Raw genomic sequence first — 25,747 nt, forward strand, 5'->3', positions numbered from 1 at the left:
ATGGAAAAGAACCGGCAGGTTTTTGAGTAGATCACACTTTAAGAGACTTTCTAATCCAGGCCAGAGCTATCTTTAGTCCAACCTAGGCTCTCAACAAGCGTGCCAATGTTTAGGGGTACCTAAAGCACACTAACTGAGGGGCAGAAGATGTTGCCAACCACCTTCAGTTTGCTAAGGTAAGAATTGGCAGGAGGAGGGGTGCAGAGCATGAGGGGGCTTCCTCCTAGTATGGCCACGAAGCTTCCGCTAGCCCTAATTATAATGCTTTCTGTTTATTTACTGTTATACTTCATTACCAACAGAGGGAATCCTAGGTACTGACAGTAAGTGCATACCTCCCAACTTTCCCGATTTAGGCAGGACAGTCCCGATTTTAGGACTATGTCCCACAGCTCCAATCTCTACAGCTGTGTCCTGTCAGAAGGTTGGGAGATATGTCTTGTTCATTGCTGCTCTGCATAATGCAGCAACCCCCTATCATGCCTATTACTGGTGGAAGGAAGGGAAGGAGGTACCCATCACCAAGTCACCCGGTTGAGTGTGGAAAAAAAGCGGTAGAGTGGAGAAAAAAGGAGCAGCATGACTGGAAGAAGGACGACTGCACTGAGAGAAGCAGTAGGTTCGCTTTTAAGAGAGAGAGTCCAGAGTGCATGTGCATAGTTTGCCTAGTGCCAGAACACAGCAGGTGGTATATTTACTAAACTGTGGGTTTGAAAAAGTAGAGATGTTGCCTATAGCAACCAATCAGATTCCAGCTGTTATTTTGTAGAATGTACTAAATAAATGCTAACTAGAATTTGATTGGTTGCTATAGGCAACATCTCTACTTTTTCAAACCCACAGTTTAGTAAATATACCCCCAATTATCCAGTGCCCAGCAGTGGTCCTGAAGTGAGCAGCAGGTCCTAAGTCCAGATGCAGTGTCGGACTGGGACATCAAGGGCCCACTGGGGGATGCATTGGTAGGGGCCCACCAGAGGGGATGTGGTCAGACACCAGAGAGGGTGAAGAGAGGGCAAGGTCAGCCCCCAGAGGACATGGCTAGTGGCATATTGTAGCATATTAGAATGCAGTGTATATTAAAAGTGTACAGTCTGCTCCACATCCACTAGATCGGTACAAAGTTCTGACTGGGTGGGACAGTCACCCAAAATCAGGACTGCCACCAGAATCAGGACAGTTGGCAACTATCCTCCTCTCTGGCTGCTGGTGTTAAGCTCAGTAATTGCTTGTCTGGATCCTGGATTGTTGGGGCTCTGTTTGGAAAAGAGGATAGGCGCAAAGAAATATGAAAAGCCGAGCAGTGAGTGAACACTCTAGCCCCCCTTTCCCAACTAACTCAGAAGTCAAATCACTAGCAACCATGTTTTATAATTAGGCCTCCCTCTCTGCAACTTACACTGACATTAAATAAACAGTATTATCATTTAATAGACATACATTATTAACCCCTAAGCAGCCACATTCAATTAATATTCACATTTAATAAATAGACCTATTTACCCCCAATCAGACATGACTTTAAATTTATAGTATTTTATAAATAAACCTACCTATTTCTCTTTCTAAGCTGCCCAACATTAAATAATTAGTTTCATAAATAATAGGAACATAGGATGGCTACAGATTTTACTATTATTTATATTATGTATATATATATATATATATATATATATATATAGGCAGCACAGTGGCCTAGTGGTTAGCACTTCGCCTCTCAGCACTGGGGTCATGAGTTCAATTCCCAACCATGGCCTTATCTGTGAGGAGTTTGTATGTTCCCCTTGTGTTTGCGTGGGTTTCCTCCGGGTGCTCCGGTTTTCTCCCACACTCCAAAAACATACTAGTAGGTTAATTGGCTGCTTCCAAAATTGACCCTAGTCTCTGTCTGTCTCCCTCCCTCTCTGTCTGCATGTGTCTGTGTGTGTGTGTGTGTGTGTGTGTGTCTATATTAGGGAATTTAGAATGTAAGCTCCAATGGGGCAGGGACTGATGTGAGTGAGTTCTCTGTACAGCGCTGCGGAATTAGTGGCGCTATATAAATAAATGATGATGATGATATATTTGATTCAGCACACTGTAGTGGATTGTGTGCCGGTCAATAGGGGCAGCCCCTGAATTGTCAGCGCTTGTAGACCAAGCCCCTGAATTGTCAGCGCTTGTGGATCAATGAAATTTGTTTCATTAAATAATTAGTATCAACATTCAATAAATAGCCATACTTTTCCTCAAGCTCAGACCCACACTCAATTATTAGACCCCCAAACCACCCCAGCATTAAATAGTCCCATTACCCCACTTTAAATTGATAGCACCCACCAATAAATTAATATGTCCTGCTCACTGTTAAAATAAGGCCCCACATCCTCATCATTAAATTAATAGCCCATGTCCTGAAGTACATTACATTAAAATCACATCTCTCCCCCACATGATGGAACACCCTTCACCTTGGCCTAGGAAAATGGAGCAATGCATTGACCGATGTGTATAGCTGGGTACACACTACAGAAAATTACAGCAGACGCGATTTTGTAATGATTTTACCAACGACTGGAAGTCCCGATGATCATGACGATTTATGTGTACACACCTACATGAGTTACCTTCAGATCTGTGCTCTTCATCTCTCATAACTATCTGCTGAAAGGATCGTGACTCTGCACACTGTACCGAGATCTGCCTACATTGCTGGGCGCGAATGCGTACACACTTCCACATGAGCCAAACATCATTCCGTTGTTGATAGTAATTTTTAGGAAGTTAAAAAACCAAACGATAGGATGTGTTTTGGTACGATAAAATATGATCGTGGGAGCATACACACTAATGCAACATCTTACCAAACGGTTGTTTATCGTATGATCTGCACGATAATTGCATAAAATGACTGTAGTGCATACCCAGCTTAAGTAGCATATTAGGCTGAGGATGTTTTGTACAAGTCTCTCTGTACCCCAGCTGCACCGCACTGCTAAAGAATTTTGACAATGCCAAAATACTCTTCTTTCCTCTCATTTGTTTGGCATTTATTTTTAAAGCTATATTTGTATTGGAGTCTTTGTAGGTTTATATTAAGTAATTATAGAAAACCCTAAGAGAAACTTTTACATACTATTTATTAAACTTATGCACCCAATGTAGGAAGCGCTGGAGGAAAGTGCTTATGGATTTGGATAGCAGAGCTTTCTGCATTAGTCATAGTGGTATATGTTAAATGCTTGAAGTTACGCTACCATACTTTTTGCTTTATATAAGAATGAAATCCTGATTTATTTTTTTATTTCATTTTTTTTTACTGAGAAGTCAAAAGTGAGAGGAATTTTAGACATAATTAAGCTACAGACACACGGTCATTTTTAAAATAAGCTACTCCTAAAGGTGAATATTCTCAGTGGGCCTCAACCTAAATGGCATTACTCAGAAGTCTGTTCTCATTTGGAGTGCCTTTACTTTCCTGATTGGTGCACTAAATGGAATGGAATATTAGATATAAATGAAACATATGTTCCATACATCATGCAATTAAATTACTGTTTTGGAAAATAGAAAGCAAGTGTTAAACCATGTATCCTTATGCTAAATTAGAAATCTGTATAAACAGACAGCAAATGCAGGAAACCTGTCTTCAGTATTCATCTGCTTTCTGTATGTCCTTCCCCTTAATTTCTCGGTAGTCTGTAGGAACCCCCTTATCAAGGACTACTTGATGGAATCACCTACTTTACATTAATCCCCCCTTTCTCTACCCACACTTACCTTCTTTTATCCAGCATTGCAGAGGCCGGGGCTTCTGACTTCTTTCCTCCCCTTTCTGCATATGTGCGAATATCATCTAGTACACATCGACCTGTGATGAGATCACTAAAGAAAGACAGGACATGAGAATCCGGATCATTACGATCCACGTCGGCAAAACAATAAGACAGCTGATTCTGGTGAGGGACCAGCCTGTCCATCAACCATATTGTATAGGGGAAGGGCCACCTGGCAGAAGGGCTCACCGGGAGTTTCCCCGATACCCTGGTGGGCCAGTCTGACCCTGTCCAGATGGTGTCCAGGGCCCAGCATTGATCCACTGTCCAAAGGCTGTCCAGTGCCCAGCATTGATCCATTGTCCAAAGGCTGTCCGGTGCCCAGCATTGATCCACTGTCCAAAGGCTGTCCGGTGCCCAGCAAGGATTTATTCGACCTTCTACCTCTCCCGCTGGAGCAGGGTTTTTCTTCGTAAAAAAGAAGGATGGGTCATTACGTCCTTGCATAGATTTCCGTGGACTTAACGCCATAACTATCAAAAATCGGTATCCCATTCCATTAATTACTGAGTTATTTGATCGTATCAAGGGAGCCCAGATCTTTACCAAGTTGGATCTTCGTGGTGCCTATAATTTAATTCGAATCAGGTCCGGTGACGAATGGAAGACAGCTTTCAACACCAGAGACGGGCATTATGAATATTTAGTAATGCCCTTCGGGTTATGTAATGCCCCCGCTGTTTTCCAGGGTTTCATTAATGAGATCTTCCGGGACTTGTTATATGTTTGTGTCGTCGTCTATCTGGATGACATATTAATCTTTTCTCAGGACCTGCCTTCTCATCATCAACATGTGGCAGAGGTCCTTTCCAGACTCCGGAAAAATTCATTATTCTGCAAATTAGAAAAATGTTCATTCGAGTTGCCCCAGATTCCATTTCTGGGATATATTGTCTCCGGAGTTGGTCTTCAGATGGATCCAGAAAAGGTGAATGCTGTATTACATTGGCCTCAGCCAACTACTCTTCGTGCAATTCAGCGTTTTTTAGGTTTTGCCAATTACTATAGACGCTTCATTCAAGATTTTTCCTCGATTGCATCTCCTATTGTGGCCCTAACTCGTAAAGGGGCCAATACTAAACAATGGTCCTCTGAGGCCCTTCAAGCCTTCCAGTTTCTCAAAGAGTCCTTCTCCTCCGCTCCTGTTCTTCGACAGCCTGATGTGACGCTTCCCTTCTTCCTAGAGGTAGATGCCTCTAATGCTGGTTTAGGAGCCATTCTCTCCCAAAGATCGGAGCAACAAAAATTCCATCCTTGTGCCTTTTACTCTCGGGGTCTTATACCATCGGGGACAAGGAGTTGCTGGCTATAAAAGTAGCATTAGAGGAATGGAGATATTTGTTGGAAGGAGCTCGTCATCCTGTGACAATTTTTACTGATCATAAAAATTTGTCATATTTACAGTCTGCTCAATGTTTGAATCCTCGTCAATCAAGATGGTCTCTTTTCTTTTTTCGTTTTGAACTAATCATAACCTTCAAACCAGCTGCGAAAAATAAAAAAGCAGATGCCCTATCTCGAGCTTTTGTGACGTCCTCAGACGTTGAAGATGGTCCTAACCACTCTATATTAGACCCCAAATGTGTTTCTCTGGCTGCTTCTTCCATTAAGGTGCTACCATTTGGGAGAACCCTCATGCCTCCTGCTCTTAGGAAGAAAATCCTTTCGTGGTTTCACTCTTCTCGTTTTTCTGGACATTCTGGTGAACGCAAGACTTTTGAAATTCTTTCTCGAAGTTACTGGTGGCCTTCTATGAGGAGAGATGTCAAAGATGTTGTGGCTGCTTGTGAATTGTGTTCCCAGTTCAAGACTCCGCGCAGAACTCCAGCGGGTTTGCTTCAACCACTACCCATTCCGTCCAAGCTGTGGACCCATATTAGTATGGACTTTGTTACTGATCTTCCTCCTAGTAAAAAGTGCAATACTATTTGGGTAGTGGTGGATAGATTTTCGAAGATGGCACATTTTGTTCCTTTGACCGGTTTACCTTCTTCATCTACTCTGGCTGATTATTTCATCAAAGAAATCTTCCGTATTCATGGATGTCCTTCCGAGATTGTTTCAGATAGAGGAGTGCAATTCATTTCCAGATTCTGGCGGGCCCTCTGTAAGACCTTGGGTATCCGATTATCACTCTCATCCTCCTACCATCCTCAATCAAACGGACAAACCGAAAGGGTCAATCAAGATCTTGAGACTTTTATAAGGATGTTCTCTTCAGCCAACCAAGACAACTGGGTAGATTTGCTTCCATGGGCTGAATTCGCTATTGTATTGCATATCCGTCTGGATTGTGTTGTGTTCATCTCCAGAGTCTTCCATCTACTGAAGCTATTGTTACTATTGACTTTGTTTCCTATTACCTGGATCTCTATAGTGACTTTGTATACTTCAAGCAGCGCTTGTCAGTTATTATTGTATTGTGGTTATCATTGTGGGATCAAGTTCCGTGTGCCCCGTGTATCCTCTGCATTCCATTCATCTCCTCGTGCCTCTCCTCACATATATATAGCAGTGGTACAACTTGCTGAACGCAGACCACTGACTCCTGTTTCCCATTGGCACCAGTTTCAAGTATCCTCTCACATAGCAGTGGTACAACTTGCTGTACGCAGACCACTGACTTCCCCGTTACCTACTTGCACCTGGAATCCATTCCTTCACTATAGACAGTGGTACAACTTGCTATACGCAGACCACTGACTTTCACTACCTCCTCTCTACTCCTGGACATTCCACCTCACTATAGCAGTGGTACAACTTGCTGTACGCAGACCACTGACTCTCCTCACGTTTAGTGCCCGTGACAATGTTCTAGTGCCATTCTCGTGTTTTAATACACAACAAACGGACACCGACAATGTCAGGACCAACCTAAGCGCTAGTGTAATAATTGACTCAAGTGGATGCAGCTGCCGCCGGAGACTGTGCCGGCTCCAATGTATTGTCTAACAGAAAAGAAAAAAATGAGAATTTGCTATCTTGGAAGTTCTAATAACATTTATTAAAATACAACAATATATCAAAATGCCAGCTGGTTACATACAAAAATAAAAATGTATGTATAAAAACAACTCGAAGTTGCAACAAAGTTGAAATATAACAAACACTTAAAGTCACTTTTCATATATAGGCAGGAACAATAATATTGTATGCGGTAATTTGGTTGTATGGAATGAATGCAAATTATCAGGGCAGCATATTTAAGCCTTCAGTGATACAGTTATTTAGGCAGTCTTAGAAATACTTATCCACACTGCTGATATAGGACATTATTCCTGCTGCGACACCGATCTCTAGATGAATAGCGCTTCCTAATAGCGGCTAATGCCTGAGATATTCGCTCAGGGTCTGTTCTGCTGTAAGCTCCTCCATGTGGCTGACTGAGTTGTCGCTGATTCAATCAGCTATTATTAGTTTGACCACTGTGCCATATCCTCCGTGCGGCCAGCTGGAATGCCGATGTGCCGATGTGTTGTAATTGAGAAGCAGCTTTTAATCCATTTATTGCATAAAGCAGAGAGGAACATAGCTTAAACAGTCCAATGGTTCCTATTTAGTGATCGCCTGCCAATAACTCCTAGAATGAGGTGTGGTGTATCTGGATATTTAACGCGTTTCAGTGTCTCTAGACACTTTCATCAGAATGATTATAACCTTCTAATGTTCTATGAGTACCTTAGAGAAATGTATTGGGGTGTTCTTAATGCCTACTGTACATTAAAATTAATTCTTATAGTTACTCTTAAGTACAAACACATGTTCTGGCATTCATACATGTCAGTCATCCCTATCACTCGGCACTTACACCTGCACTGTAGCTGGTAAGAATGATGTAGTTAAGACAACACGTACCTTAGAGATGCCCAGAGCTTGAATCGGTCACTTGTTCATGCACTCGCCCTCGGCACGCACTTACTGTGCATTGCCTACGTTCATCCACCCCTTCCCACCCCCGTTGCGCCCTTTAAGTCGTAGGTAGTCATTTGTATTCGGACATGAAATGCATGCAATCAATTTCATGTGTAAGTAACAAAGTTATTGCCATGTCTTTCATGCATTACACATTATGGATATATATATATTAAATTTAATCTGCCGTTAAGCTGCCATTTCAGACCAGTTTGCCTTTTTGCCTGAATCTTGTTAATCTGTAAAGAGAGGATTTACATCCCCAGTAGTGCCCCTAACCCATTGTTCTTACCTATGCAATTCTGCATATTCCCTTTCTCTGTGAACAATTGCCTAAAAAATGTAGAGGATGATGTACTGATCCTGTGACAGATGTTCCCACTATGGCCAATCAAATTTGCCCAATCTGATTTTGACAGCGTAAATTCTTAAGATTCACACAGCTAGTGATTTTGGCCAGTTCAGTATAATATTACCAAGTAGCAAATAGGGACACAAGCACGAAATTTTATGTGGGACCTATGTGGGACCTGCCCCTGCTCTGGAGCGAAGTAGTCTTTGGAGAAAATTTACTAAGCAGAGGTTTAGTATGTGGTTTGCAAACCTCTTCTAAGTTGTAGCACGATGAGATGAAGAACACAGTCCCCATTTAATTAACCAATCTTTATCTCAAATATCTTTACTTCTGGTAAACTTTGATACCTAGTTGGGTTTTGTCAGCTCTGAAGTGCTTTGTGCATGAAGTTCGCACTGAGAATAGCGCAGGCACCAAGTAAAGAGACCCCTCCATACTATTGTGTGCCAATATCCACTGCATCGGGAAAACTGACGGTTCTATTCTTATGGCCCTGTGCATGCACTCAGCGCGGTCTGGCCGTGGTTAAACCGCATGCAGAGCATGCTTCACGAGATACAGTATGTAAACAACTCATCACACACACATTATACAGTATATACAGTATATATAACTGTATTACTGCATAGAGAGAACAAGTCAATCTATGCTGGTTCAATAAGAAGTGTTATCTTCCTATTCTCATAACAGAGTGGGAGGTAGAGAAGTCGAGATGAATATCGTATTTCTACAATCTCTCCGGCACATGGACTGTCTGCAGTAAGATGTTACAGCAGAGAACTGGATGCTGGTGTCATACTACCTGCAGAGGACGGGAATGTGATAGCGGAGTCTGATTGTTACTTTACATTGTCAGCATTAATTAAATAAAATCTGCCTTGTTCACTCTCCAACGACTAGCCAAAGAACGAAGGTTCTATTGATTATTTAGAATGTAAATGCCAAATAACTGAGTATAAAGCTTAAGGGCCTGATTCATTAAGGATCTTTACTTCAGAAACTTCTTATTTCAGTCTCCTGGACAAAACCATGTTACAATGCAAGGGGTGCAAATTAGTATTCTGTTCTTAACATAAGTTAAATACTGACTGTTTTTTCATGTAGCACACAAATACTTGATGGCTTATTTGTACACTGACATTTAGAGTTGATATTTGTGTACTACATGAAAAAACAGTCAGTATTTAACTTATGTGCAAAACAGAATACTAATTTGCACCCCTTGCATTGTAACATGGTTTTGTCCAGGAGACTGAAATAAGAAGTTTCTTCAGTTAAGATCCTTTATGAATCAGGCCCTACGTTCTTAAACATCAGAACAATTATACCACCCAGTAATGTAAATGCTGAATTGTGAAAAAAAATTAAATGAAAAACTAATGCAAATAACATTTTCTTTAGAGAGACAGAATCTTTAATTCTTCGGTGTCTGACTTATTTCCTGTTTCACATATCGCCCCAATCAAAAGAATTAGGCTGGCAAACCAAGATGAAAAGTAATACCTCTGTTCTAATTTCTGTGTCCTCAATCAGACAAGGGGGGACGGGCGTTAGGGGTGACAGTCTGCCATCCACAAAATAAGTCCAATATTAAACATACTGTTATTCTAATGAGCAGATTAATCCAAGCAGAAACCGTGATTCACCACTGGTAATGGTGATCAAATGTTGGAGGAATAAAATGCAGCAGATGAGTGGAAGTTGCTATCTCATCTCTTCTGACAGCACACATCATTACACCGCCAGTTCAAAACAGCAAAATGTCCTGAGCAATGGGGCAATCCACGCTCGGGAGACAAATTTCCTTTTAACACCTTCTAAACAAGAATACTGTGTGTCATTTTATTTTGAGGCTCTTTAAAATAATGGATAGAAAATAAATGTTTTACTTCAATCCATAAAACAAACTAGTGTGACCTAACTGCAACTATCACTAAGAGGTTCTTTATTCCATTAACACATAAACGGGCCACTTTTTGCAGGGAAAGCTGTGTTAACGTCCGTTGCCCAACTTTACTTTCCGAACACTCCTGTATGCCCTAGTAAAGCTATAAAATATACGCCCTACTATTTCATATCTTTATGGTTAGACCCAAGTATTGTGCACCTCATTTAGAATAAGGCACAAATCCAACTAGAGGGCAACAATTGGCGTTAGGAGCAAAGAAAGAAAGAAAAGGTGCAAGTTTGCTCTGGGACAAACCATGTTGGCTTTATTTTAGGTTATTTTTTGTTGCATGCAGCTAAAATACTAGCTACTTTTGTATGTAGCGCTTAATTAAAAAAAAGTTCAACAATTGTTTTTTAGTAAATGTTATCGTGGAAACACAAAACCGCAGATAATTAAGGTGGAGAAACGCGTCTGTGAGTTATGAAATAGAGGATTTTGAATCCTACCTTGGTGATCTCTTGCTCTTTAAAGTAAGAGAGTCAACTTTGTGTTTTATTGCCTCCAAAAGCCTGAAGAGCTTGATCCTCATAAGATAGAGTTTTTTCACATAAGAAACGTTCATCCTGTTTCCGTAGCTTGCTATGGAATATTGTCCAGGAATGATCATGGTAACTTTGCTACATAAGAAACAGCTTTGCATACTTTGTTAACAAATATCCGTGGTTACACAGGGGAATATGATTGAATGCTAATTGACAACTAGTGAGACACGGGAACAGCAATGTGTGCTTATTTACATACTAAGTGAAATGACTTCAGGCTTAAGGCGACATAAGAGTTTATAGATTTAAAACTAACTGATTCAATAAACAGGCCAGGCAGCTATTGAACTGAGCTATATTGGATACAGTTTCTAAATGTGTCCTGGAGAATACTTTCTTTCTTTTTGGAATAATTGAGCCATGAGAGAGGAACATTCTTTGTTCCGAATTAACAGTTATAGTTTTGGCACTAGGGTCCCTATAGAGATTTAACTCCTTCTTTCCAAATATGAACACTTATAGTATATAACGATTTATATGTCTGCCCAGTAAGTAAAGATCACCATAAGTATATCTATCTTCTGCATGCTTAATTATGTGATGATTTCAGGTTGATTTTTGGGCAAAGGGGTGACCTACCTGTTACTAGAAAGTGTACATAATAAAGTGGCCACTGAGTGTGTGTGTGTGTGTGTGTATCAATCACAAATCAATACAAAGATTTGTCCAATGAACTTTCCCTGCTTAGGACCATACAGAGGACAAAGGGTCATCAACGAAAGGAAGAAAATCTGTTTCAACTAATGCATAGGAAAGGGTTCTTTACTGTAAGGGCATTAAAATTGTGTAATTCCTTACCAAATTGAAGTATTCCTAACCATATGAGATGCAACTTGTTTTTACTAGAAATAGGACAATATTCGGGAGATTAATTTGGGAAATTTGCCATGTTTGGGGTCATGAAGGATTTTTTTCTATCAACCTTAATAACTGTAACGTGTCTACATATATATAAATCTTTATATACGCAAATATACACACATACATACATACATGGTATATACACAATTTGTTTGATGCTTTTTGAAATTGTACATTATGTTTACAGAATATGAAAGCCTTAGTCAATAGTTTAAGGAAAAGACATCAATGCCTTGACCTAGTGTAGCCATTTATCTGAGTAATACAAGAACTGTCTTCTATCCCGTCCAGAAATCAAATGCTTGTTATATACCCTGCATCAACATGCTGTTACAAAATAAAGCCAACAGTATAAGCAAAGGACATAGACCCCGCAAGGAAATTACATAGAAACCAGGATAAAGAGATTATCTCACAGAAATAAGACTGCAAGTTGCAGTCCTTGGGGCTCCAGGTATAGTGACGAGAAGGTTAGTAAAATGTATCTAGTAGATGGTAATGCAGCTTTCAGCTGTTACTTTATAGTGATACTCTAAGGATAATTCAGGACATTAGAAGTGCTGGAGATATTCTTTTGTACTACAGCACAAGTCTCACACTATTTCCCATAAGAGAGGTTTGATGGAGTTCATAAATACTTCAGTAATACAATAGGCATGTAATGCTCACATACATACATACATTAAATTCCATATTGTAACAAGGACATTTAGACAATCTCCAAGTCTGAAGCAAACACTTTGCTAAGTGCTGTTGAGGCGTGCATTAGTAACCTGAATATTAACACTGAATATGACTTGAAATATTGCAGGTGATATTGTTGGAAAGTTATTAGATGCGTGGGAACAAATCATCCAGTGTATGGAGTGGGAAAGTAGAAGCGGAATTTAAATAAAATGGGTATAAACACACGTCGTTCCCAAAATAGCCATATTAGGTGGGCCAGCCTGTATGTATCTGCCAATACTTTTTAGATTTAAATCATAGATTTCTACTGCCATAAGCCATCGTTATAACCCATTTAACATTTCTTAATACAGACCCCTTATATCAATATGGGGACTGTCAATTTCTCCAGTTTATTAAAGTGTGAAAAGCTCAGGTTGACATTACCTTATATTCAATGGGATCCGGATGAAGCCTCTCTGGCTTTGCTGGTTCTCACACTCCTAGAATGACTATACACATGTGCATAGTGTTTTCTCCTTTCATTGGCACCATCGGGCTGCCAGTAAATCACATCAGTTTTCCATTATGCATCACTCACTGCAATTTGCAGCGATGCAAAGTGATTGTCACAGCAATATGTTAATGAATAGACTTCTTAGATGTGTAACTTGCCTCCTACATGGGGTGAAATTGGAAGGTTTAAGTACTTGTATCAGCGATGAGTGCTACATTCACTTATATCTTCTGTGAAGTTTGTTCAGCATGGTGGCATAGTGGTTAGCACTTCTGCCTAATAGCACTGGGGTCATAAGTTCAACTCCTGACCATGGCCTTCTCTGTGTGGAGTTTGTATGTTCTCCCTGTGTTTGCGTGGGTTTCCTCCGGGTGCTCCGGTTTCCTCCCACACTCCAAAAACATACTAGTAGGTTAATTGGCTGCTATTAAAATTGACCCTAGTCTCTCTCTCTCTCTCTCTCTCTCTCTCTCTCTCTCTGTGTATGTTAGGGAATTTAGACTGTAAGCTCCAATAGGACAGGGACTGATGTGAGTGAGTTCTCTGTACAGCGCTGCAGAATTAGTCGTGCTATATAAATAAATGATGATGATGATGAAATGACACCTGGGTCAAACACTCCCCCTCAGAATGCCCATCAGGCCCTGTGTTCCCCCACACCCACCACTTCTTAGCTAGTGTAGAGCAGGCAGAGGAGGGGAATGTCTGTCTCTGCCTGCCACGGTGCATGCTCCTCCGCCATCTCAGTGACGGGCTGGGAGTGCGCCTCTTCGCAGTGACATCAATGGCGCCAAGTACATAGCCTATCACCAAGACGTAGAAGCAGCCAGCAGCATCACCGAACAAGATAGAGAGTGCACAGGTTATTATTATTATTATTATTATTATTATTATTATTATTATTATTATTTATTTATAAGGCTTCACTGATTCCGTAGAGTCGGACAGTTCCACAAATAGGAAATAACTAATACAGCACGCAAAATCACAACTGCATGAGGTGGTTCCGCATAAGTAGCATGACATGACATGAGATAGTGAGTAGAGAGGACCCTGAGCGTAGAGCTTGCATTCTAGAGGGAGGGGTGGTGAGAGACAGTGGGAGCAAATGGGATAAACATCAAAATGGTGGGCAAAGTAAATCGCACTCAAGTCAAATTAAAAAATTAAACACGCCCTTTCTTCCCCATTGTCAGCCAAAGTGGCAGTGTTTGTATTCAATTACATCTTATATGGAATTTGCAACATTCTTATTCATTACTAATACTATCAAGGAATTATTCGCTCTGGGATATATAACAATTCATTATATTGTGTATGAAAAGGGTAATCTGTCTTTCTCTATTATAGCCAACACAGTCAAGCCACATCTCAGTCTATTGCTGGACATACGTGTATTTAGTTGGACGTATCTTGAAATATGTGCCGCTCAGGGGCAGGCTGAGCTGGGGGTCAGGGGGGTACCTGCGCCCAGGGCCGGTCCCATAGTGGGCTACTTTGGGCTGGGTCACATATTTTTTCTTTAAAATTTTCCTAATAGGCTGTCGAGTCGAGTCTTGCCCCCTAGGCTAAAATTTGCCAGCCCTCCCCATGGTGCCATTCAATAAACACATGCAACTCCAATTCATTTTTGCAACATAAGTTTTATACTTATCTTTGGGGAACAAAATGCATATCACTCATTCAGTGTTACAGGCACCCAGGAAATGTTGTTGCTCTCTGCCACTGCTTTGATGTGTCTAATGGTAGCAAGTACAAAGCCAAGATTTCCAGAGGGGTCTTTCCAAATGTTTGGGGGGGAAATAACACTTGCTGCAATAATAATACAATTACAAAAGTGCAATGTGTGTAAATGTAATTACATTTGTTTAAAAACAAGAATGAGTCCTAAAGTGAGCTGTATATTAACACATCAACATTAATATTAATCTCCTTAAATAAAGAAATTTTAACCATATTACCAAATTAATATAATGTACTACAGTTACTTACCTAGTAATTCACATGACACTCAGCAGAAGCTGTACAATATAACAAATAACTTACTCTTACTGCATTTTCCTTCCCTAAAGTCACTGAAACAGATATTTTATAAGAACCATACATTAGAGCCAACTAGAGCCAAGAGTAAGAGCAATCACAGCGCCCATCTTGTTGAAGCCAAAGTCCATTAAATCATAGGCAGATCCCCACAAAAATGGGTCTTAGACTGCAGACAAAGTGATATAGGTTTTCATTTTAATGCAGGCAGTAGCTGTTTCCTCTTTCTAAACCACAGAACTGTTGAGGTCCAAGTGTTTAGGGGCATATTTGCCAATTCCGCTTATAACAAGCGGAATTGGGCTTCTTTTTTTGTTAAGTTGCGGTATTTTTTTCACTGCCGCTGGTAGCTTGTTTTTGAGCTTGGACACGTTCTCCAAGTCCTTAGGCTGTAAAATCGTTTTTTTTGTTTTTTTTTCTGCAACAACCTGCTGAAATAAGTGCTGTGTCTGTACTATTGCTGCACTTATAGCAGGTAACACTGCCATATACCACCCCCCCTCATTCAGTAAGCTGCTCATGTCAGGAAACTGCTTATACTGTTATATCATGGGGCTGTGTGGGGTAGACATACCAGTGTCCTAAATTACAGCATTTGCTTTTTCATTTGCCCTATCAGTGTATAAATGTGTCCTCTTGTGTTTATAAAGGTTTTCTAAATGGAGATTCAGTGTAGAAATTAGTGTTATAGAAAAGGACGGTCCCCTGTAAGTTGGGCTTTTTTGGATTGGTTTGGGCTTGTTTTTCACTAAGAGGTTGCTTGTTTTTCATTTCAGAGTTGGCAACTCCGTTTAGGGGTTTCTGAGGAACTGGAAACTCAAGGGTGCCCCTGGGTAGCACTGGCCCTAATTCACATTTATAGCACCTGACGTATATCTGGAACAAATATTACTGTTTTTGAGAGGGACACATCTTGCGTCTGACTCAGCATATGTGCATAAGGACACTTGTTTTAATTTTCCTATGAAAGGTCAGAGCGCAAATGCTTCCACTTGAAATTAGCCCCCGTAGGTTTTAGAATTGAATGTTGTTCAGCAGAACAAGTGCAGGACAACAATGAAAACTATTTTATCTGGAAGTGTATATTTTACCTATACTCAGGGCTAGAGATGCTGAAATTTGTTTTTGTTGAAGTGGTTCTCAAATTGGTTCGTTAAACCATCTCTAAAGTTCGAACATTTGCGACACATTCTTGAAACTTTCGGCTAAAAAATTTGAGCCAAATTCGAGCTAGGCAAACAAGTTCACTCATGTTCAAGCATCAAGCAAGTCCATGTCTTCACTACACTTACAGTAAAGACACCTACCTATGCTGGTGGAGAACATGTCCTTCTTCCATTCACAATTGATGTTCCCTTCTCCTCTGTATGGTCCTTGTTGCAAAATGTTTGTAATGACCTCAAATATATCTATACATATTAAATAGGTCATTTTAATGAATCTTTGTCCCACAAAGTGTCCATCCTAGTTTTTATAATCCCATTAAAATAATTTAACCCCTTCCATTCCCTTTATTTAATGACGTTAGCTGCTGCTGAACCCTCTCAAGTTCTCCTATGTTCTTCATAGACAGGATCATGTTTGGCAGCCAAGCACAATTACTGCTTACTGCAGTTTTAATAATACAATGTTTATAAGTTTGCAAAATGTACCTCAGGGGCAAACGCAGGATTTGTAGAGGGGGGTTTCCACACCACGCCGCCAGTGGGAGTGACCAGCATGCATGGGGGCGTGGCTATAATTTTATACAGTGTTTGGCTGCTCACCAACTCTTCCTATCCCCATAATATACATGGGCAATGCTGCGCGGACTACTGTTAGGTGCACACAGCTCTCCCTTTTCAAGCAGAGCTGTGTGAAGCGGGAGCAGGGTCCAGCCATCTTAATTAAATAGAGCCCCAGGGTTGGAGGGGGGTTTCCAGGCATTAGAAAACCCCCCTATGTTTGCCTTGTGGACATTTTCTTAACAAATTAGCCTTCTTAGTTCTGCAAACTTTTCTTTTTAGTATTTCTAATGTCCAAAACTGAAGAGCAGAAGCCTGGAAATCACTGGCTGATGTGCCCTTTATCAGAGCCCTTTATTTGTTTCTGCAGATGTTCTGCATGACTTCCTCTCGTTGCAGGCGTGTACTTGCTTCTTCTCCAAAGCGTAATTAGTGGCTGTGCAAAGGTTTTAACTACGAACAGTCCATTCCCCGGAGCTGCCCTTGTTAAATTTTTCAGTTTAAGCGCTGCCGCAGGGATCTAATGCTAACAAAGAAATTGCATTCATTAAAAGCTAATGACAAATTATTGATGCAAACATCAAAATCCTTACTTAAACTTCCCAGTAAGTGGCTACATAATGATCTCCTCGGCAGCATAAAATGGCATTTAACTTCTCCACCCTCACCTAAGAAGCCAGTGCCATAACACGTATTTTTATTTTCTCTGTGGCTAGAAGAAAAAGTTTAACAACATTATAACTATTTAGGTAAACTCTGTGCAAAAGTAATTGAGACTATAGGTGTATTTATATAAATGTTTATCTCACATTCTCAATGATTAACTTACATAAAGGGATATTGGAGTGGCTTACAGTGTAACTGTTACTGATTATTAACAGTCATTTTTATAGTGCATACATATTCCACAGCGCTGTACAGAGAACAAGTAATCATTCACATCAGTCCCTGCCCCAGTGGAGCTTACAGTCTATATACCCTACCACACGAACACACACTAGGGTGAATTTTGTTCTGAAGCCATTTAATCTATCAGTGTGGAGTGTGGGAGTAAATGCACAAAAACACAGGGATAACATATAAACTCCACACAGATAGGGCCTGGGTTGGAATCAAACTCATTACCCCAGAGTTCCGAGACTGCAATGCTTATCACTGTGCCACTGTGCTGCCCCCTTTGCAATTTGAGTTGGCGATTTATTTATTTTTACAACATACTGACTGGCACAAAACTTGTTTTTTTGTAGTCGTCATTAGTGCCATTATCTATGCAATCTAAATATACAGGGACAACTTTTTTTTACGACACATTGACTGGTGCAAAACACAACTGTTGCTGTTTTAATCACTAGCCCATCTGTCCACCCCTGTAATTAAAGTTGTTTTTCAATGTTAAGCCACAGTATCTGTGTTAGGCTGCCGGTTTGATAACTAACTTGCAGAACGGATGACGGAGGTCTTCACCTTTAGCAGCCGCCTTTCCCGTAGAGCTGTATGTGCTCGCAGGTACTCGGATGCCCCCAGGACTTAACTCTTAGCGTAGTGCAAGCTCGTTATACAACACCGCAGCGGCAGGCCAGAGGAGGCTGAGTAGATGGTAGCGGGATGTCAGACATTAGCCGAGGTCATGGGTCACAAGCAAGGTAAAATGGTCAGATAACAAGCCAAGGGTCAGGGTCACAGGCAAAACAGCGGAGTCCAAGATACAGGCAAAATGGTCAGGGTCACAGGCAAACAGGCAAGGTCCAAGGTACAGGCAGGGGGTCACAACAGTAAATCAGCAATACAAGAATCCAGAGCAGTTCAGCAACAGTGCAGACTGGACGCTATAACTGGCAGGGAGGCTAAGCCCTCCCTGCCTTAAATATTAATGGTAGCCAATCAGGCCTTTGCCCTGTAATGACCCCCAGGCACTGCTTGATTACTGAATGCCATAAAATGAATTAGCCCACAGGCTGTGTAACTATCGCGCACACGCCCGGCTGCCCTGTATTGCCGGGGCGCGGCGCTGAGAGGTTGTGGCGTCCGACCGTTGCCCTAGCAAGGGTCATCCCGGAACCAGAAGTGACATCCTAGTCGTCGAGGAGACGGCCAGGACGTTCAGGCAGTACAGAGAGCGAGCCGTGGCGGCTATGGACACTGCCACAGCTCGTAACAATCTGGTTTACTTGTATTGACACTCTGTCTCAGGTGTGCACTTAGGGGGGTTTCCAGTTGTCCGGAAAAACCTGAACCCCAACTTGATCCATGCGCTGGCCCACAGCTCGAAGCACTACTACAGGAAGAATAGCAATATCTTCACTTAATAAGCTCCACGGCTGCAGTACCGAATCTAAAATTGCTGAAATGGAGCTGCTGTCCAGTGGCATTAGTTTCTCTTACATCATCAGGTCTTTGCATGTCAGTGTGCGGACTGGAGAGGCTGTGCCAATGAGGTGTTAAATAAATTAAAATAAACTCTATAATACATTTACTATAAGCTCTGTCTCCACTTATGATAGTAAAGATGCATGGCTGGTAAATACATATTTTATTCATAAATTGATTACTCTGATATGTGTTAAAAACAAACTAGTAATAGATCAAATGCAAATTGTGCATTTGATCTATTACTGGTTTCTTGAATTAAGCAAACTACCGCACAATAAGGCAGTACCCATTTATTCTCAATGGGGACAGCGGTCTGGACCAATTTATCAAGCACCTAAAAGCTTAGCTTTTCAGAGCTTGACCATGACAGCTAATACCATGCGTTAGCCATTCTATCTTATGGTGGCTTCGTACTCCTTCCCCCTCCTTTTGCTAATTGTTTTCTGAACATGCATTGCCTGGTGGAAGTAAAGTGATCGCGATACTATAGACTAGTAGCCGGGACTAGCTCTCATCAGAGCCTTTATACCGGCTGAAGAATTTTAATAAATCTTTAGCAGCAGCAGCTATTTAAATAGCACCACTGATTCCGCAGCGCTGTACAGAGAACTCACTCACATCAGTCTCTGCCCCATTGAGGTTTACAGTCTAAATTCCCTAACACACACACACACACACACACACACAGACTAGGGTCAATTTAATATCAGCCAATTAACCTTCCAGTATGTTTTTGGAGTGTGGGAGGAAACTGGAGCACCCGGAGGAAACCCACGCAAACACAGGGAGAACATAGCAACTCCACACAGATAAGGCCATGGTCAGAAATTGAACTCATGACCCCAGTGCTGTGAGACAGAAGTGCTAACCACTAGGCCACCGTGCTACCCATGGCATAAATAAATAGCTATGTTAATTAAATTTCACTGATAATTTCACTGCAAAAAGAAATAATAATTAACATAAAGAAAATGTGACTCTTTATTGAAGTAAGTACATTTATAGCCATTCTTACCCCACTCATTTATCGTCTTAATTTTTGCTTTATCTCAATATCAAGCATTAAAACCTCTGCATTTGCCACTGAATCACTTTTTACAGAGAATGATAACCTCCATGAAGAATTATTCAATACGAGACAGTGCCATGGCTGACAATTATCAAGGACCATACAAAGCAGCACAAAGCGTCCATTTCAGGAAATTTAAAACTTATGTCATCTAAAAGTCTATCCACATATGAGGATCTGTCATAATACCAGCTACAGACAGGTGTCAGTCCACTGTCAACACTGACATTAATAACACATGGGATCCACCGCAATACCTGTTACAGATGACAGGTGGCAGTGCACCGTCAACACTGACAGCACACATTCTTTTTCACTTCCGGCAATCAGCACTTTGATAGATCAAGTCAATTTGGACTAAGAGACCTTAACTGTACGCAGACTTTGTAATGCCCTCACGCCTCCCATTATTTGCACAATGGAATTTAATTTCTCTGCTAGTGTTCAAGAACTACTATTCTACATTCTCCAACCCATCAACATCCACTTTGTACATCACAGTTCTACTTCCGCCAACCCATCGACTTTAGTTTTGTCCCTCAAAACCCATCCTCTCAGGATTAAGCGGCTTGGCGGGTCGTGGTGTGTCTACTGCAGCCAAGTGGTTCTCACCTGGGAGTAATAGGCACCGTGACACCACAATTGCAAGCCATGAATCATTGGTTTCCAAGTTTTGGAGAGTGACATGCAAAACATGTGCATAGTGGACCTGAGTCATTAAGGAGAGCAAAGCATGAAAAATTAGTAACTTTGCACCTGGGCAAAACCATGTTGCATTGGAGGGGGAGCTTAATTTAAAACTTGGGGACAGATTTATAGTTGGGATAGGGCATGTCCTAGATCAACTTTAAATTTCAGTGTAAAAATAAATGTATCAAGTATTTGTGTGCTAAATGAAAAAACAGCCAGTATTTTCCTTATGTGCAAAATAAGAAACTACTTTGCACCCCTTACAATGTAACATGGTTTGTCCCGGAGAACATTTACTCCTTTTTTTTGCCTTACGTTCCTTAATGACTCATGCCCAGTGTGTTCACAAAGTTGAGGTCACCGGGGAATAAAGCACAAAACATTTGCCAACACACGGTAAGGTACCATGGTCTCCATTGGGAAAAAGGCAAGTCCTTACAATCAATTTTACAAATGTACTTGCCAATTGTACATCTAATGTTATCCTTGCTAATTGTAATGAAAATAATGATGGATTTATTGACCATTACAGGACTGAAGTTGCACATAATGACAAATCTGATACACAACTCTCGGTCTTAGTCATCATCACCTAAAGATTGTAATAATTCCGCACAAAAATTCCATACCACTCACAGCTATTACCTTTAACCATCACTGATGGAAATGTTACACATAAGAGGAATATACAGTAGAATGCATCCTAGAGCACTCTCCCTAAATGTACACTTAGCCAAAATGATAGCTTTAAAAAATGACACCTCTCAAGTTTATTAAATCTGCATACTTTCAGGAAATGAAGGCTTGTGCAGAACTGAGACGGTAAGTACCTAGTTGTTATTATTTTTCAGCTAAAACTGTACCAGCTTTATACCTCTATTGTTACCAATACCGAGTGGTCACTTTGAATTTCTTTTTTCATAGGTTCATGCCACAATAGGTATGTGGAATGTGTATATGGCTTACACTGCTCTCCGAAGGATTCTAGAGTGTCTAAAAATGTCAAACCCATGTCCTTCAGGAAAAGAGAGATTGAAAATGTGACATCTGACAATGGCGCTAATATAGACACTGCCTTAATACAAATCCCATGTTTATTCATGTGCTTAACCTATTAGCAGAGAGATCATTGTGCACTTAATAAGATTATTAAAGCATACTAGTAAAGCTAAGGATGATCAGTGCCCATTTTAACAGATCATGATGTATAAGAAGCTTTCTCACCACCTTATCATCATCATTTTTTTATATAGCGCCACTAATTCTGCAGCGCTGTACAGAGAACTCACTCACATCAGTCCCTGCCCCACTGGGGCTTACAGTCTAAATCCCCTAACACACAGACAGACACACAGACTAGGGTCAATTAACCTACCAGTATGTTTTTGGAGTGTGGGAGAAAACTGGAGCACCCGGAGGAAACCCACGCAAACACGGGGAGAACACACAAACTCCTCACAGATAAGGCCATGGTCGGGAATTGAACGCATAACCCCAGTGCTGTAAGGCAGAAGTGCTAACCACTTAGCCACCATGCTGCCCACCTTATAAAGATGTTGTGACTATTGTTACATCAGTTCATATATGATCTTTCAAGAAGATGGAATTCTACCTTGGATATACTTCAGAGAATGCATGAGCAAAAGCAAGACATCAATGACTATATTATGTTGCATCCCAAAATTGTGGCAAATATATTTTTTCCAAGCCAATGACAATGGATGACATTTGTAAACTGCTGCACCCCTTTGATGATGCAACTAAATTTATTAGCAGTTATGATTGTGGCATTTGCAACTTTTTGCCTATTATTCTCCTGTTCGAGCAATCCTAACCTATGATGCAGCAGGACGTAGAGTGATCAAAGCAACAGAATGCTGTCCTCTCCGACCCAACAATCCATACACATACATCTTCAAGACGTGTGTGCTCACAGTAAACAAGCCACTGATGATCGTGGCGGTGATGAACAGATAAATATTCATGATGAAAGTCAAGAACTAAGTATTGATGAGGATGAAACACAGATAGGTGGTGATGAATGGAACCGATTAGACCCCAGTTTTTGATAACTTCTACCTCTGGCACTAAGTAGCACAACATAAAGACAACACAGATTTCAAATAATAAAAGTTCTATCTAGCTATTATTTGAATAGCAGGTCATCTTCAATATTCTTTTCATAATATAGAATAGGACTGCAAATAGACCTGAAGTATAGTTGAATAACAATACATAGATAATAACTTCACACTTTCTAAGGAGTAGAAATATAAGCACTGTTCATATTCTTGATAGAAAGCAGATAATTCAAAGAACATCAGTATTTGATTTTCATGTAACTAGTAGCATAGAAGAAAGCAAGTTCATGCTAGTGAACGCAAGCATTCATAATAATACTGAATAAAATGGAATGCACTCAGAGACCCTGAAAGGTAATCATAAGTCTCAATGCAGATGGAAGCTGCAATCAAACTCAGCTCCATTGCTTGCAGGAACATGTACTCAACATTGGGTCAGTAATTACCGGCAAGGAAGTGTACAAGCTGCAATCAAACTCACCAACATTGCTTGCAGGAACATGTACTTACCATTGGATCAGTATTTACCGGAAAGGAAGTGTAGAAGCTGCAATCAAACTCACTGACATTGCTTGCAGGAAAATGTGCTCACCATTGGAACAGTAATTACCAGCAAGGAAGTGTGCAAGCTGCAATCAAACTCACCGACATTGCTTGCAGGAACATGTACTCACCATTGGATCAGTATTTACCGGCAAGGAAGTGTAGAAGCTGCAATTAAACTCAGCACCAATGCTTGCAGCAATATGTACTCATCAGATCGTATTTACCGGCAAGGAAGTGTACAAGCTGCAATCAAACTCACCGAAATTGCTTGCAGGAACATGTACTCACCATTGGATCAGTATTTACTGGCAAAGAGGTGTATAAGCTGCAATTAAACTCAGCACCATTGCTTGCAGGAACATGTATTCACCAATGGATCAGTAATTACCGTCAAGGAAGTGTACAAGCTGCAATCAAACTCAACTCCATTTCTTGCAGGAAGATGTACTCACAATTGGATCAGTAATTACCGACAAGGAAGTGTGCAAGCTGCAATCAAACTCAGCACCATTGCTTGCAGGAACATGTACTCACCATTGGATCAGTAATTACCGACAAGGAAGTGTACAAGCTGCAATCAAACTCAGCACCATTTCCTACAGGAAGATGTACTCACAATTGGATCAGTAAATACCGACAAGGAAGTGTGCAAGCTGCAATCAAACACAGCACCATTGCTTGCAGCAATATGTACTCACCATTGGATCAGTAATTACCGACAAGGAAGTGGACAAGCTGTAAGAAGTCCATCCTTGACACTCATGGTAAGCTTGACTATTTCCATCAAATGGAAAGAACAAAGCTGATGAGCTGTAATTAAGTACAGGGCCAACACAGTAATAGGATACACAGTGGCAATCACAAAGAGAAAACAGGTCAGGCACTCCGGTCTCCTTAATCACATCGACCCCCAAAGTTTAACTTATGTAAATAACAAGCAGATATAGAAATGGAGTACACTTAGTAGAACTGCGATGGATAACAGCAAGTGGAATCAGGCACAGCCCTTGTAGGAGCAAGGCATAGAAATACTTCAGTCCTAGATAGTAGTAGGTGGAACCAGATATATCCAATACAGGAACGGAGCACAGCAATATTTTAGCGGTAGATAGCAGCAGGTGGAACTGGATGCAGCCAATACAGGAATGGAGCACAGTAATAGTTCAACAAGTATAGGCTTCAGCTTTAGGTAGTACACAGAGGTACAATGCCGGCACAGAGATGAGTGATAGCAAGATGTCCAAGTGCACACAGACTTCAGGCAAAGAAATAAAACATAGTCAAACAATGCGCATTCAGACTGGCAGGCAATAGCAGTAGTCAGTACTGTGCACATTCAGGTAACAGGATTGTTGGACACTGGTCTGAGAGACACAATCATCTTGCAAGGGATGCTTGGACTAATTGGCTCTTATAAGCACAGGTCTTTCCTCCAGCACATGCACAGCATCGATGTTCATCAAGACATCATCAGATTGCCCCTTGCTATGTTTCTATAGGCCCAAACCAGCTGCCAATAGGGGAAAGGTCTGTGAATGATAATTTTCAGCAAGTCTCTTGTATTGCACTTTCTTATAGCAAATGTTACTCCAGGCCTCTTTGATTCAGATTACACCAAGGGTTAGATTTACTAGGAATCGAGTTTGGTGGCGGTGTTAAACCGCCACACATCATCAGTGGTTTAGTGGTCCAAACCACCGCTTTTACTATAGGGCGGTTTGAGACTGAGATTTAAAAAGGATGGCAATGTGTGGTGGATTGAAAAAGCTAAACCGCCATCCAAAAGACAGGACAGTTTTAATTCCTGCTTCTGAATGGCTTGGTTGCTCAAACAGGCTGTTTGAACTATTTTGCCATTCAGAACATAAGAGAAAGCACAGTTGACATTTAAATTATTTGTGCAATCACTATTTATTGATTAAGGGCAAAATTAAATTAATATTAACTTTTGGGGGAAAATGTCTCTTTTCCATTATATTAAGGGGACAAAATTATTTAATTATTATATTATTCGAGCACAATGTAATGCCAAATTGTTCACCATAAAAAATTATATCCACCATTAACAATCAGTTAATATTATTATATATTCACCTGTCCCCCAAAATATAATGCTATAAAAGTGTTCCCTTAAAAAAAAAATTCCCCCATGCATGTACATTTGTGTCATAGAGCCTTGAGGAGTTAGGGTTAACCCTTTCATTGCTGGTGTGTGCCTTGCTAGCGCTGTGTAACAAGGAGTGCTCATTGCGTGCCAGTGTGGGACAGTATAATGGGGTCCTATTGTCCTTATTGAATAGGTGGCAAGACCGAAGTGGGTGTGGTTGTTTTGTGCGCTGTTTGGGGACGATTCAGCAAATCTGTAACCCTATACCGTAAGTACTTCCAAGTCATGAGTGCGCAAAGTGCGGTTTGTGAGTGGTAAAGGTAGTTAAGATAGGTTTTCCTGACAAAATAGAGGTGATATATTGTCTGACTTTGAATATAGGATGAAATCTAATCAGGGATTAGCTAGAGAGGAGTTATTCCTGACAGTGGTGATAGAGACAGACCGTTTGACTGGGAATATGGAAAGGCAGGAAACACTCTGCAAAGAGACCGGTTGACA

At 40.8% G+C, this 25,747-nt stretch overlaps 1 protein-coding gene across 2 annotated transcripts in view; it reads right to left on the reverse strand.

The window, feature by feature from the left end:
- The window catches only part of CRTAC1 (cartilage acidic protein 1), a 534,303-nt gene extending 519,596 nt beyond the window's left edge, over positions 1-14,707 (reverse strand). The window contains exon 1 of one of the 2 annotated variants that reach the window (XM_075215948.1): positions 14,666-14,707. The gene's annotated coding sequence lies outside the window, so the exon portion shown is untranslated. The remainder of the gene's footprint in view (positions 1-14,665) is intronic. The other variant, XM_075215947.1, reaches the window with a different exon arrangement.
- Positions 14,708-25,747: the final 11,040 nt, after the last annotated feature.

This window comes from Mixophyes fleayi, chromosome 6 (assembly GCF_038048845.1).
Source record: "Mixophyes fleayi isolate aMixFle1 chromosome 6, aMixFle1.hap1, whole genome shotgun sequence".
NCBI lineage: Eukaryota > Metazoa > Chordata > Amphibia > Anura > Limnodynastidae > Mixophyes > Mixophyes fleayi.